The 17,315-nt window shown below is 37.2% G+C and overlaps 1 non-coding gene across 1 annotated transcript; it reads left to right on the forward strand.

Annotated features, from left to right (window-relative positions):
* Window positions 1-2,917: 2,917 nt before the first annotated feature.
* On the forward strand, window positions 2,918-2,999 carry Trnas-cga (transfer RNA serine (anticodon CGA)). The gene has a single exon. It is a non-coding gene; the product is annotated as a tRNA-Ser (tRNA).
* Window positions 3,000-17,315: the final 14,316 nt, after the last annotated feature.

Here is a 17,315-nt window from a genome sequence, read left to right on the forward strand (position 1 = left end):
CACTTTAACCACCAGGCTACCCTACCGCCTAATTTGATTTAAGAGTGATGAGGATGGTGCTTCCGAATGAAACTTGGTTGTGTATAGGTTTTTATGAAAGGAGATGAAACACTGGATGATCGAGGATGTACAGGCATGTTCTTGTGGAGATTAGTGGAATGACTTGCTGTGTATTTGTCTGTTCAGGTGACCTGCCAGTGAATAAGACTAACAAATCACTTGTAATGTCAGACCTGTACAACTAACAGAGGAAATTGAAAATATGGATGTGTAGAAATTTAAAGAAAACATACCAAGCAAGAGATAACGCAATTGTTTATCAATGTTAATGTGATGGTATCAAAATATCCCCTGCATCTGAATGAAAAATGTTTTCCTTACTGTGGTGTCGCAATAGAAATGAAACAGTATTTAGCCTATGCTTGTCCCCCTTCAATCTTATTAAAGTCAGATCTTTTACTCGGAGTAATGGAGACTGGTCTCTTTTTTCACCTATATATATCAATTTGTCTTGTCTAAAATATGACTGAAGTTTCTTTGAAACCCTTATATCACATATTTGTATTTACTATTTTTGCAGTGTTTTGTAAAAAATACTAATATGATCAACATGACTGATATGGTCGTGGGATTTACTGTAAATCCTTCAATATATGCTCTGTGTGAGTTACATGGCTCAGTTATATATATGTAGGTGAACTGATGTATGCTCGCCTCAGTTAAACATCTACATAAAACATTGAATAAGCCACTGTCTCCATATAATGATTGCTGGAGTATATAAGCCAGAAGAATGTGGAATATATAGGTGTTTGATAAGGATTACTTGACACTTGCGTGTTATTTTTCGTTGACCTGTGTATTGCTTTCTCATGAGGCATTTGTTTAGTTGTTTATTTATAACAATTGATTTTGTACAGAAATAATATATTTTCATCCCATTTGATGTTATTTAAAAGCTATGACATACTATTGATTATTTTGTACTCAGCTAGTATACGCTACCTGTAGTTAAATAGGAACTGTGCCATTGATGTTGTTGCCATGGAAGAAGAATTTGTTTGATTTCTTTTCTTCATTTTTTTAATATTAGTGATTAATAGTATGGTTAGCGCTTAAGTGCTCCAAATTACTTCTACCTGAGCTCAGTTCAACAAAGCAATCTTGATGTCCTGATTATTTTGCACCGATGTTTAGTGGATGGACACAGCACTTTAATTTGTTATGATAGCTGGCATATGCTTCATGTGGAGTTATTCACTGTTTAAAACACCAGGTGAATACACACAGCATATAACGTGATCTCATGCAGTGTCGATCCAGAGGGAGTTTGGGGGAGGGCCAAACACACACCTTTTTTCACATCTGATGACATTTTGTATGCACATTTCCTCCCATAATAACATGTTGATTTGGTTGTTAAAATAAAATGATTAATAAATGGCCCAAATGGAACCCCATTTTTCAAAATCCTGAATGTGCCCGTCATGTAAGGAATATGTGAAAGTTTTATAGTTTCTTCAAATAAGCGGAGTTTAATATTCCACAAAAAAAACATGCAGGTTCTGTGATATTTGCAGTGTGCATAATCTTCAACCAAAAGCAAGCTCTGAAAAGAACTATACATGAAAATCGCAGAATGTCAAGGTAAATATTTGTATACGAAGAACATTGATAAATCCTTTCTTGCCTAGTGACAGTGTGTTTTTTTGCTGTAACTTGTGTTATTAAGTCTCTAGAATCTATTAGAGACTTAGAAAACGAGTTTTAAATGTGGCTTTTTAAAAATATTTCTTCTTCATATTTATCGCTGTCAGCTGTAATGTCAAAAATGAATGGTCAGTGTATATAATTTACAAGGCAAAAACGGTATGCCTCAAATCTTTATAATTCAAAGTCTGATTATTTATGGCTGTTTCTATTTTCTGCACACCAAGGCATTGGTGAAGTGTTGGAGTTTGTTTCTTCACAGGGAGAAGTTAAGTAATGAATGCCCCTATGATATGCAACAGATTACCCTGTACAGTCATTGTTGTATAAAGTGTCATTGCTGATAGGTCTTGTGTTTTGTGTCTTTCAAGGATTGGAGAGTTCTGTCTCACTATCCCAATTCTGTATGTTACATGTAAGCTGAAGTTTGTGTTATAGTTTCGTTTAAGTTGTCTATGTAAAAGTTTAAAATTCTTGCTACTCTTATGAAAAATGTACAGGTATCTACCAAAGCGCCTTATTGTTAGTATTCAGCGGGACAGAAAACTAATTATGACTAACTTGAAGGCAACCCTGTGGCATTGTTCGTGAAGGAAAGATAACTCTTATGGTTTTGCATTAAACGCCACGCCATATTATAGGTGACATTCACAAATACAAGTTAAACAACCCATTTTTTCACCAGGTATTGCGCAGGGACTAGGATCTTAAAATAAGTTATTTTTCTCACAAGTTTTATTTCATTGTTGAATCATAAGTTTAAAATTAAATCAACCTGTTCCATTTCCATGAATATACAATATTAACATACATGCCGGGAGGCCTAGTTTTAGTCAAGCTGCTTGAAAGGTGTAGGGAACAATAAGAGAAAACGCGTAATTAATGATTGTCCTTCGTGCGGCTTCTAGGTTGAGAGATCGAAGTAAAATAATAGATATCGGGATCTCACAATGAAAGAATGAACCCGAATGAACCTGTGAAGAATTCGACGGTCGGTCGCCGCTACAGGACGCATAATCATTTGCATAGTAAGAGAAGCGTTCGTAAAACAAATAAACCAGTCAATAGAGCGCCAATATACTAAGTATAAACGAATCTATCAGTAATTTGATAATTGAAATTAAGTTATCACGAACAAGGAAGTGGTAATTTTCATTGACTTCAATGGAATACAATATGTAAGACATAATTCCTTTTCATCGTAGCAGTCGTCGTGGCCGAGTGGTTAAGGCGATGGACTCGAAATCCATTGGGGTCTCCCCGCACAGGTTCGAATCCTGTCGGCGACGTATATTTTTGCGGAGCCGTTTAATATTTTCTTTACCTCTGTAACATAAATACATTGTATAATGCAACATTATTTGAAACAGACAGTTGATATTTTCATTTTATTACATGTAAACAAGCCATTCATTTATTTAGGAAATCTTCGTAATGCAGCATGCCGATATTAAAAATACATAGAGAACGTTTGCAAACTTAACTACAAGAAGTTCCATCAATGTGTTTATAATATAGGCTAAATTTAAATTAAACAAAACAATATTATATATTGCATCTCTTCAACTCCAACACTGTCACGACAGAAAGATGACGAGCTATGATTGATTCAGCGATGACCACACCATCTTACAGGTGTATCTTACACAATGATAATATGATAACAAGATCATTAGCACTCATCACTCACTCTGACACCCTACATATATTATAATGTTCGTATAACAGCTATATCGATCACTGTTCACCGTCACAGCTGACACAGCCAAGTAGATGATGAGTAAATCAAAAGTTCATCTGTTTGAATACCAAGGTAATGACTCGGCTAGATTATGGTGTCAAATTTGCCTAAGTATACCTGGATAGCCTTTTTCAAATATCACCTCGAGGTAAAAACTTACTTTGTTGTGAACGTATATGAAACAATGAGATTTAGAATTAAGGGCCATGAACCGTCTACCGCATTAGACAACAGGATATTGTCCCGATAAGAGTGAAATTCTCAGTAATGATAGGTTTCCGCATCTAGGCAATTTCATGATACCTATAACATCGCTATTTAAAACACGTTATTGTTTTTTTCCCATCGAGGCATATGAATCTATTTATCTGTATATCTATGTCTCTATATATGTCATTTCCAAGAGGTAATAAAGTGCAAATTCTATTTATCTGAGTTCCATTTGGTTGGGTTTGCCGGAATAAACAATTCACACAGTCAAACTCGTCTATATTCAGTGAGTGAGTGAGCACACACGATTCGTTAGTCGTTAGACACGGTTTTCACTTATTCCATATCATTTCTCCCACTATCCACCATCCTTCATACCCCGTCTTCCATATCTACCCCCCACCCCCACCCCCACCCCCACAAACTTACATAATCTAATCTTCCATCATGCATTTCATCTTCCACTCACCATCTTGTCACCCATCTAATCCTGCAATATGACTGTTATCGCCATCATCCATCTATCCATCCATTATCTTAGCTTTATCAACCGCCATGTTTCCATCATATCATACATCTATCCATCCATTATCTAAGCTTTATCAATCGCCATGTTTCCATCATATCATACATCTATCCATCCATTATCTAAGCTTTATCAATCGCCATGTTTCCATCATATAATGCATCTATCCATCCATTATCTAAGCTTTATCAATCGCCATGTTTCCATCATCTCATAATCTATCCATCCATTATCTAAGCTTTATCAATCGCCATGTTTCCATCATCTCATACATCTATCCATCCATTATCTAAGCTTTATCAATCGCCATGTTTCCATCATCTCATACATCTATCCATCCATTATCTAAGCTTTATCAACGGCAATGTTTCCATAATATAATCCATCTATCCATCCATTATCTAAGCTTTATCAATCGCCATGTTTCCATCATCTCATACATCTATATCCATCACCCCTCTTGTTTCTCATCATCAATCGGCCATCCTTTTCATCTAATAATCCATCCATTAGTTAAATTTTCCAATATCTATATCTCACCACCTTGTTTTCCATCATCTATCAATCCGTCTTTCATCCCATCTAACTATTTAATCTTTTTTTCCATATTCTAATCTGCCCTTCATCCATCTAATCTTTCATTTTCAGCTGTCTGATCTTCCATATTCTTATCTCCCACTCATCTATCGTACCTACCCTCATCCATCTCATCTTCCATATTCACATCTTCCCTTCATCGCCGACTATTTCATTTTCAGTTATCTCGTCTTCCGTATTTTAATCTTCCATCCATCCATATATTCTTCCATTGGCTATCTCATCTTCCGTATTCTAATCTTCCATCCATCCATCTAGTCTTCCATTAGCTATATCATCTTCCGTATTCTAATCTTCCATCCATCCAGCTATTCTTCCATTACCTACATCATCTTCCATATTCTAATCGACCATCCTCTCTTTTAATCTTCCCTCCATCCATCTGATCTTCCATTATATCTGCTGTCTGATCTTTCTATATTCTAATCGTCCACCCATCCAGCTACTCTTCCCTCCAAGGACATAATCTTCCATTATATCTGCTTTCCGATCTTCAATATTCTAATCTTTCATCCATCCAACTAATCTTCCACGAGCTATCTGATCTTCCATATTCTAATCTTCCATCCATCCATCTAATCTTCCATTAGCTATATCATCTTCCGTATTCTAATCTTCCATCCATCCAGCTATTCTTCCATTAGCTACATCATCTTCCATATTCTAATCGACCATGCTCTCTTCTAATCTTCCCTCCATCCATCTGATCTTCCATTATATCTGCTGTCCGATCTTCAATATTCTAATCTTTCATCCATCTAGGCAGTTTCTTTGAGTTATTGCCGTTTTCATCGAGGCATCCTCATCTTCCATTAGCAACCGTCTGATCTCCCATGTTCTAATCTTCCATCCATCCCTGTTATCTTCCATTATCGATCTGATCTTCCTCGGGGTTCGACATACCAAAATACGTTAAAAGATGGTACTTGTTGTTGCCCTGCCTGGCGCTCGACATTAAGAGAATTAAACAAGGACTGGTCGGTTCGGAGTCAGTATACTGTGTCTGAGTGGGGTATTCGTGTTAAGCTGCGGCATGGTATCTCAGTGGGCTAGCACGATAAAGCGGCAGCAGTCCGGACTAGTACAAGCAGCCACCCAAACACACACACGTGCATGCACGTCGCTATATAAGAGCAATAATCTTGGACGCGACGTCCAGCCCCATTTGACCTCACCTCACCTTTACCGTTCCAACTCACCTTTCTCACACATACATATATCGATAACACTGTTATGACACAAAATTCAATTAGAAATACAAAAATTGCGTAAACACAGGAAATATTTGCAAACTGACATTTTGCGGTATTAAACAATGAGGCATGAGCTCGCTATTAACTGTTCGCCCACTTTTTCCACAGTTCCATGGAGTATCACAAGACGGAAAGAAATGTTCGATATTCATTACCACGTTAAATCACTTGAGTCGTGTGTACTCACTGGTCACTTACAGATTGTGTTGACACGCGGTCCGTACTCTTATTTAAAACAACAGGGGGCCAAAATGTTAGTGTTTGATAGCCACAAACCGATCGATATTAATTTATGGCAGCTAATATGCTTTAATTACTTTCTTTGTACAATGTCGATTGCAGTAATTAAATCTGTAGGGCAAGGAGAGGAACACAGGCCCTGCTATTGGTGAACGTGGTGAGGTCGTGGCCATTATTATTATAACAAATACTTTTCGCGGGTAATTACATTCGTCGGAGTTTATCAGGCACTCGGTAAGTGATGCCTTATTTGCTCTGTTTACACTCCTAATGGTCTTTAATTGAAATATCAGTTGAGCTAATCTGGACACTAGCGGAGCTGTTGATCGGTTAAAGTCTAATGCAGAAAACAATGGGGTCCGCAAGGGCCTATACATACACCGCCACTGGGGATGAATATTCACCCTGACGCCAGTCCGCATTTTATACCGACGGAGGTTCCTTCGCGAATGCATTTGCAGTCGTGCACGTGCACGCGCATTTTTATGCATTTAAAGTTTGTACCCAATGACCGTTAATTGGTAGGGATAAAATCAATACATATTGAATAAAACAGATAACTCAACGACTAATTATCCCAAATAAATTTGTCCTTAAAAGTATGGTGATCCCTCGCACCATGATGACAAACACATATGCATAGACAGGTTTTTCAAATGGGAACTGTTATCCCTCGGTAAATTATCGAGTCATTATTTCAAGGAGTTCAATTCAATTCTTTATTCATGTACATGTGTAGGCCAGCGGCCCATGGTACAATATTTGAGTCCATCATTAACATTTGTAGGCTTAGTGTTTGGAGTCGAACATTCATAGTATGGTATATAAAAGTTGCAACATTTCTAATAACAGTTTCATTGTTTACCGCCATAAGCATATTGAATTTACCAAAAGTAGGATGTACAAAATACTTCTGTGGTAAATACTGAAGACGAAGTTCATCATAAGCGTTACAAATTTCAAGGAGTTGACGCACAGTCATTTTGAAGTAAAACAGATTTGTCTTAAAATACAGTGTCTTAACTGTTTAATAATTTGAATAAAAATGTTTTAACGCTTCGTGAATATATTCAGTGCTTATTCAACTTTGTTTTCGACTTTTTTTCAGTCAAGGATTTTTGAATTTTATATCAACACATCCCCAACAACATTAATCTGTCAACATAATAGCAATGTCTCCTTTTCACTTGTCAAAGAAAAATGTCCATGACATAATGGTTTATTCAGATTGAATTAATGAAGATTTGAATAAATAACTGGCAGATTAAAATCGTTATTGTTGCCGGTGCTGTTCGTATTAAGCGACTAACGGGATCGTGGTTGATGCATGTCATCGTATCCCAATTGTGTGGATCGATGCTCATGATGTCAATCACTGAATTGTCTGGTCCAGACTGGATTATTTACAGACCGCCGTCATATAGCTGGAATATTGCTGAGTGCGGCGTTAAACAACAAACAAACAAACAAATAAACAAGCAAACATCTGCGTGAAGTGCAGCGTTAAATGAGAAGCTATATTCCACAGCAAAAAGATATATCTTATGCTCAACAACATAACTGTTTCACAGTTTACAAATACGTTCATTAAGCGGAGATGTTGGAGGACTAAATTTGTCTAATTCTATTTCAGAGAGGGGTATCACTTCCTTAGTAAAGTACAATTTCTAATACTATTTTGGGTTGAGTCCCCGCTTTGGTGCCTGACTCTGAGAGTGTGGGTTCGAATCCCGGATGGGACTCAAATGAAAAAAGGTACCAGAATTTGTACTTTATTGAGGAAATGTTATCGCAAATATAACATTTGTTACATTTGACCACTTTCTATATGGCATTGCGTATTCATAGCGTTAGTACAGCTTCCTCAGTAATTCCTTAGTACCCCAAATTGCCAACCAATAGGGTAAGATAGGCTGGGCCAAATTATCGTTCAAAGATGCTGTATGCCAAACCACCAGCTGCTTTAAATTTACAGATTATAACACTAAGTGTCCTATTTGCAGATTCAGCTATTTCCTTGACTGTAAAATTCAAATCAAGATGTTTTTTTAACCAGTCACCTTGATATTAATTAGCATGAGTACTTTCAACCTAATCAAAATCAATTGTAAAATCAAAATCAGGCCGAAAGCATCACTGACAAAACTGATGTCCTATGCAATTTCCTATTTGGCTTGTAAAACAATGTTCCAGTGTTCCAACCGAACAATTGACTTGCCTTTGCATGTGTTTGTGGCGATGGGACAGGATGAGTTCACCTTTACCTGAACACCTGGTATCATCACTATTTGATATGATTCATAAACACATGATATGGTCGGAATCGTACAATGGACTTAACGTGTTGCTCATATTCGCGTATATTTCTTCAAAGAGCAAAATCGTGTAAAAACTCGCGTGTACGATACGCCATCTGAATGGATCTTTGGACACCTCAAGACACATGTAATTGAAGAAATGAAGACACACGTAAACACACATGCATGTGTACAAACTAATGAAGGCCACACGCATGCGACCACACGCACACACATTGATACAGGATAATACACACTTCTGTGCACATGTTGCCTATGCACATCTTTTCAACAAGTCGAAACTCGCAAGCTATTAGGCAGGCGCTTCCGTATAAACATTTACTATGAATAAAACTTAAAACGCCAGGCAAATCATTCTTGTTTTATGTTTGAACCTGTCCTACAGCCTTCAAATGAGCAAGTTTAAAGAAGTGTACAAATGCTGTGATTGATTGAAAATAGGTTTACTATGAACGCCCTTTTCGTCTGTTTGCCTTACCATAAATGTCAAGAAGTTGGTTCCAAAATCACAACCTAACACAAATTTTCAAAAAGTCATGATGCATATTGGCAACGAAAATATATTGCCGTGGCGTAGGAACAAACTATTATAATTGTTTCAATGAACTCAGATAAACCATATAAAACATATGATATAACACATTTCGAACCATAAATGGTCATTATGGTAAGTGTTTAAAGGAAATAGGATAATTCGTATACTATATCTGAAACATCTATACGAAATCGTCTAAATTGTATAAAGTCTATGGAAACATATACACTCAAATGGCCAGTGTAAACTGTGATAATTGTTTACATGAACTCTACATGCAAATATATGAATAATAATCAAATAAAGATGTCAATGTTAACAACTGAAACCGGATAATCACATTCAAATTCAATTTAAATGGCCAGGAGTAACTATTGTTATTGTTTAAATGAAATTGGATATATCGCATGAAAACTATGAAAACGAACTCTTCAAATGGCCAATGGTTACTATTGTAACTATCTGAAAAGCGCCACGTGAATATTGAATTTCGGATGTATTAAGGATATGGCGTTTCTGCACGCTAGAGAGGCCTTCATAAGGGTAATCTATAATACGTGTGTCTAATATTTTTATATGTTTGATGAATATATTTAAATTGTGGCATTAAATGGAAAGTCAGTGATGACATTTCCACAGAGGAACTTGCAGGATTCATCGCTTGTTACTACAGACACACTATTCTTTTCATATAGATGTATTGTAATTTGGAGTGTTGGCCTGTTATAAAACACCAAATGGCCTGTGTTCCAAGATATCATTCCCTTGTAGCAAGGTACAAATAACGTGCATACACTGCGTGACAACCCAGCATATATTTGAACATAATCAATAAATCTAACAAGGTTAGTTTCTACTATTTTACAGTGATATGTACTCTCTGTAATAGCGGAGACGGTCTTTTAAGTAGTGATACATCGTACCTGATCCCTTTCGCTAAGCATAAAACATGTTGAAAGAATATATGTACAGCATACTTACACGTACGTGTTTGCCAGATCAATGCTGCAAGATTAAATTAGACAGACTCTAATACACCAAGGGTAAATGAGGGGGCTATTGTACTATGGGGCAATATTGTAAGGGCAAATTAGATTGACTCTGGAATGGCCTAGTTAATGTTATAACGGCAATTTAGACGGCTTCTTGCATTTTCAGGGCAATGTTATAAAGGCAAATTAGATGAACTCTGGATGCCAAGTTAATGGCTTCTGGTATTTCTTGTATTGTCAGGGCAATGTTAAAAGGCAAATAAGATGGACTCTGGAATGACCAAGTTAATGTTAAAACGCCAATTTAGACGGCTCCTGGAATTTCTGACATTGGTCAGGGCAATATTATAAGAGCAAATTAGATGGACTCTAGAATTGCCAAGGTAATGCTATAACGACAATTTAGACGACTTCTGGTATTTTCAAGGCAATGTCATAAGGGCAACTTAGATGGACTCTGGATTGCAAAGACAATGTTATAACGGCAATTTAGGACGGCTTCTAGTATTTCTGGTATTGCCAGGGCAATGTTAGAAAGGGCACATTTTAGATAGACTCTGGAATTGCAAAGATAATGTCATAACGGTAATTCAGACGGCTTCTGGTATTGCCAGGAAAAAAGTATACGGTCAAATTGGACGGATTCTAGTATTGCCAGGGCAGTGATATATGGGTCGTTATTAGACGGACTTGATATGTGGGAAAGCAATGTAAACAGGGCAAACGACTAATCATCTTATTTTTTAAATTTCCCCATCTCTGATTAATATCACAACATTGTCATTGTCACATTGACATGATCATTCATTTCGCGTCCCTTACTAAACAGACAACCATCAATCATAAAGAGACATATTATTATCTTTATTTACCATATGAGGATGTGATTTGAAACCGTGCCATGTAGTCCAAGGTAATCAGATCCTTTTATAGCATTTATATTCTTTTTATTAACTATTTCAAAATGGCTTTGTTCGCAATATTCTTTTCTTTCATCAGTACTATAGTAAATAATATTTGCAAGCAGGACGACCTGCTTGTGTGACCGAAGGGCATGTTAGCATGTGAACTCGCGTGTCATATAACTAAGCTGAAGTTTACCCTCTATGGATACCGTTATGACAATGCGATTACTATCCCTCCTCATCAGAGAAAACACATTAGGAGATGATTAATGTCACCAGTTGGCTGTAAGTGTCGTCAGTGGCTCCCCTTGGTGAGACGCCGCATACAATTAGGGCTGCTGTTGAAATCCGAGACACCTTATTGAACCCTATAACTGTCCTCCACGCTGACCCGGCCAATCCTCAGTATATTTCTACCCATCCGAATTGTTTGGAAGTTTCCCTGCCCATTTGTAATTTTAAAATGCTTTCTATGTTACATTTTTCATAAAAAAGTTTAGGAATAATTAATATATGAACAATAATAAAAGTTGTTTTCTACGGAAAATGAATACTAAAATGTTTTCTTATTTTAAGTTTGAAAGTTATTGAAAGAATATATTGCTTCTAAACCGATCCAGTTTCCATGTTAACTATTTAAACGCTCAATACAAGATCATCAATCTAATTCTTTGGGGCCTCTTTCGACAAAGCAACTTTAGCGCTCCGAATAACATATATGTTACTAACATAGACCTGATGAACGGACCCGTGAAGATCCGGGGTAGAATAGGTCTTCAGCAACCTATGCTTGCCCTAAAAGGCGTCTATGCTTGTCATAAAAGGCGACTAACGGGATCCGGTTGTCAGGCTCGCTGACTTGGTTGATGCATGTCATCGATCCCAATTGCGTGGATCGATGCTCATGATTTCAATCACTGGATTGTCTGGTCCAGACTCGATTATTTACAGACCCCCGTCATATAGCTGGAATATTGCTGAGTGCGACGTAAAACAACATTCCAACCAACCAACCAACCAACTTGATGGACGCGGCGGTGATTCGGTCTGTTGAACGGAGCCGGAGGTCGGTTTCGTCAAGAGAAACATGAATGCGATCGAAGGACTGCGGCTATCGTAACTGCGATATTTACATAAACTTACAATGGTCGTAGTATTAAATTGCTTTGTGAACCGGGGAGGTCGGCTCGCCTCAACTCAAGGGGCCCGTTTCTCAAAACGACCTTAAAAAGATTCGCGTTTCGACTGTCGTATGCGAGCTGCGACGATTCCAGCCATTACGGGGTTCGTTTCAACAAGGTTATATAACGGTCACAGGCCATGAGTGTGTTAAGGTATCCGGCTTTATAAAACAGGGTGAGGTGAGGTGAAATGGGGTTTAACGTCGCGTCCAAGATTATTGCACTTATATAGCGACGTGCATGTACGTGTGTGTGTTTGTGTGGCTACAACTGATGCCGATTTATAGTGCTAGCTCACTGAGAAACCATGCCGCAGTTTAACATGAATATCCCACTCAGACACAGTATTCTGACTCAGAGCCGACCAGTCCTAGTTTTAGCCCCTTAATGCCGAGCGCCAGACAGGGTAACAACAAGTACCTTCTTTTAACGTCTTTTGGTATGACGCGGCCGGGGATCGAACCCCGGACCTTCCGCTCTCCGGGCGGACGCTCTACCACTAGACCACGGAGGCGGTCTTATGAAACAGAGTGCGTACTTAAGTGTGAGTGAGTTGGTTTAAATCCGCTTTGAAAAGAGCATCGCAGTATTGCATTGTGAATATGTGTTCAGAATGTAAACACATATAAGACATGTTTAGATCTAATCATGTTCAAGAATGCGTTTAGATCCTAAACGGAATACACATTTGGTGAAATGAGCAGTCTTCTCACAGCCTAAAGTCCACCTAAACACAATATCTAAACATGTTTAAAATGTGAATCATTGTTGACACATTCTTAATACATATTTAGAATTTAAACATGTTTAAGTAAAGTGCATATCAAGGGGCATTAGGTCAAATATAGATAAATTGTATGATATATATTGAAGTTAGATGTACAGTCGAACTTGGTACAATAGTAACATTAAAATGTCCAAATAAACCAACCCAGGAATTCGATGACTTCAAAAATTGACATTAGTGGCGCCAACAATCTTCGCAGCATAGGAGGTAGCCTGAAGGTCGTATCTCACCGAGTTTTTAAAATATGTTTATAAATGTGTTGTTGCTGTATGAATAATAATATTATAATTATTCATGCATGAAATGAAAGTATGTCTAATTACGACGATAGACCCCCAAACCTTATCAAATAAAATTATTTATCTTTAGCTGTTAAAAACAATCCGAAACATGTTAAGATGTTGGGGCTTACAGATCAGTGAGTGAGTGAGTGAGTGAGTGAGTGAGTTTCCAAGAACTTTTACCAAAGGCCAATACATGTTCAGGTATAGCACGGCGTGTCAGCTTGATGTGGGAGGAAAGCCTCAATTAATGCAGTAGGGTAGGCGGTGTGTCTTAGTTATAGGTAGATGAGATGGGTACAGCTTTACTCACTCGAAAAACAGGTGCACTATTAGCTCAGGGACAAAGTAATACAATGCATTCATAACCAACTAACCCCATAAGGTAATCGACCGAAAACGTATCTTCCGATTTGAGCATTAAAAGACTGTTTCCTCGGGTCATGATTGATATTATTTAAGATCCAATGATAATATTGATATATATTTATATATACAGCTTAGGGGCCAAAATGAAAAAGAATGAGTGAAACCTCGCTAATTCGAGTTCCTGAAAATCGATATTATCATGAAAGACGATGGCCCAGGCAGATCTCTTATAGACGCCCACTTGACACTTGACTGGTCTATGGTCCTCAGAAAGAAATGTTCCGTGGACATGTTGGATGTGTTGTGAAAAATAATAATTCTTCGGCTTCTCCTTTCACATAAAATAAGTGTTTTGAAGCAATGATCCAAAAATAAGTACTGCTTCTAAACTTCTTATATTGCCAGGTAACGGCACTGAAGAATATGGGACTGACACTGGTGTTGCCTCGTCAATATATCTAGGACTTAATAGTTTGATGTTGCCTCGTCAATATATCTAGGACTGAATAGTTTGAAGGCTGTGGTGGAAATGAATGTTGAAAATTGGTAGTGCTCAGTAAATAAATAGTTTGTTGAGATCAGATGGGAAAAAAACAGATTGTTCTAAAAAGACCCCCCCCCCCCCCCACACACACACACACACACGCAAGTACTTACGTATTATGTCCATCATGAAATCCAAAATCTTGATTTAAAAACTTTACTTACGTGCTTTGATCATCATACCTTTTAACCACTATAATTTAAATTTTAGATTTGCACCAACAGAAATTATCAATGTATGCATAAAAAAGACTGCAGTGCAAAACAAAGTATATATTTGTATTTTTTGAAAATTGAATTTGACCCAATATTACAAACGTTATGAAATGTTACTTGGCTTAAAACAGTCGCCCCAAATAATGCAAACTGAATGTGAAAAACGCAACTATGATACCCGTATGAAATACATCTCCATCTAATAACCATTTCTTGTTTGTTTCATTGTTTGCTACCATCAAACAAGGGTGTGTACTTTTTGCCCGTCAGTTTACTAAACCATTTATGAATGACCTATAACCTTCATCCATTACAGTCATAACCTCATCTCCATAGTGTGAGACCGCCTCCGTGGTCTAGTGGTAGAGCGTCCGCCCGGAGAGCGGAAGGTCCCCTGTCCGAGCCCCGGCCGCGTCATACCAAAATACGTTAAAAGATGGTACTTGTTGTTAACCTGTATGGCGCTCGGCATTAAGGGGCTAAAACAAGGACTGGTCGGCTCGGAGTACTGTGTCTGAGTGGGATATTCATGTTAAACTGCGGCATGGTATCTCAGTGAGCTATAACACTATAAATCGGCATCAGTCCGGACTAGTACAAGCAGCCACACGCTATATAACATATATAATCTTGGACGCGACGTTAAACCCCATTTCACCTCACCACCTCACCTCCATATTGTCAATCATAGATATATATATATGTATATGTTTCAATATAATGACATTTACCTTATAATTTACTAATACGCAATATCCATAACTGTCAATAATAGTATTCATAACGTTTATGCAATACATGTTAAACCAGTTCTTGATAGTCTATACCGATTGAAAGTTATTCATGATGACGAGTTACATCGATACCTCTCATGCATGTGTCGGTATAACTCGCGTAGCATACATCTTATAAGCTATCATATGAAACAAATGAGATGACGTAATATGATAAAGACCATCAATAACGTATGACACCCGTCACGTGACGTCACATCCTTCTCTATGATTGGCTCTGGGATGTACACTTATTTGACAAGTGACATCGACATTGCCACACATATCGCCCGTCACATAGTTGGTTCCGCAGTTGGTTCGCGCAGTAAGCTACTCGTTTAGATAGACAGGAGCCCAGTCAATTCGTCACGTGGTTCAATAGGGATATTATTATGACGAATAAAGATACCTGATGTATTAAATTATCACTTAGCGAAATTAACATATGTTTCTCTATGTATGTATTTATTATTATCATATCCATATACAATTTAAAACTCTCTTAGATTTATATCAGGCTAATATTAGTTGTCTTTGATAAGCATTTAGAATTTAGTTGGGAGAACATGAATACATGAAACTTCTTTTTATCCTTTGTACGACGTTTCAGAGCTACTTTTTGCTCCTTCATCAGGTGATTCATTCACCTGATGAAGGAGCAAGAAGTAGCTATGAAACGTCGTACAAAGGATAAAAAGAAGTTGCTGTCCTCAAAATATGTCATGTATTCGTAATATTAGTATATTTTAAAACAGAATGAAACATAGCACATGCTCTTTAATAATTTAATTAAAACGATTTTTAGTAATCAAAACTACAGATTAAATAGGTCCATAAAATACATTAATGAAACTTATTGCAATTTATTTTAAATTCTATGAGTAAATTTATATATGTATATCACGCTTTTTAAACGGAATCATATCAGTTCAGTTGAATAATGTTCCTGATAACCCATAAGTGAGTATGGTTTTACGCCGCTTTCAGCAATATTCCAGCAATATCACGGCGGGGGACACCACAAATGGGCTTCACACATTGTACCCATGTCTGGAATCGAACCCGGGTCTTCGGCGTGACGAGCGAACGCTTTAACCACTAGGCTACCCGACCGCCCCTCATAACACATGACTTTTATCACAAAATAAATATGCACTCCTATAGGACCTGACAATATTAACAACGCTCCTCATCAATTTTGTTTAACTATGTAGTGACCACATATAAATATGTTGATTACATCCCCTGTATTCATGAACTTAGATTTGGTAGATTATAACGTCTTTGTAAAATAACTTCATACAAGTATAGACATTCTAATATTTTGCAAAACTATTGATACCTATCATATTTTTTTCTGCCAGACCAGTTTCAGCAAACTTTTATTCCGCATCTAAATCCTCACGATGACGTTGTGTATGTTGTGCACCGTGTTTATTTTAAATAATATTTGTTTATTGTTTTATGCACTGCTTGGTAATATTGCAGTTGTTGCTATCCATGTCACGTTGTTTACAAACATATCAAACTAATGTCGTTTCTTTTGTCTGCTAATTGCAATACATTTATCTTCGGCAGATTTAATTGTAAAATAATCATTTCACACAAAAAGGACCAACAGAAGCAATCTCCAATACGATCTCATATCGACCCTGGTAATGGTAAACTTGCTTTGAAATAGAAGCGAACACACACGAGTAGGACAGTATTGTAGACGTCGCTCTCTTCTTAATTGAGACTAATTACTATACATCTCAATATGACCTGCATGATGTACTTTGTTGTTTTGATATTTTTCCAAAACAGAAAAAACAAAAGCATCCGCAATTTAGTGACTCGAACTATTTGTTTTCATTAAAAAGTAAAACATTTTCTTTGAAGAAACGATAACATTGTCTGACGTAACGATCTATACTGTCTTTGTCAGGTGCTTTCATTTTTGTATCCACATCCTTCTTTATACGATCTCTGATTCTTCAACGATGCCAGATTTGAGAAAAATTGATTTTGGCATGACGGGAGATCGTCAGTGCCATTCAAGCAGTTAGTTCTATTGTGAAGCCAAATTGAATACCGATATGGCATGTATAGGGTGGGGGAACGATACACACAGCTAACTGTGCTTGAATAAACACACC

The sequence above is a fragment of the Haliotis cracherodii genome, unplaced genomic scaffold (genome assembly GCF_022045235.1).
Source record: "Haliotis cracherodii isolate W230 unplaced genomic scaffold, xgHalCrac1.p SCAF_2, whole genome shotgun sequence".
NCBI lineage: Eukaryota > Metazoa > Mollusca > Gastropoda > Lepetellida > Haliotidae > Haliotis > Haliotis cracherodii.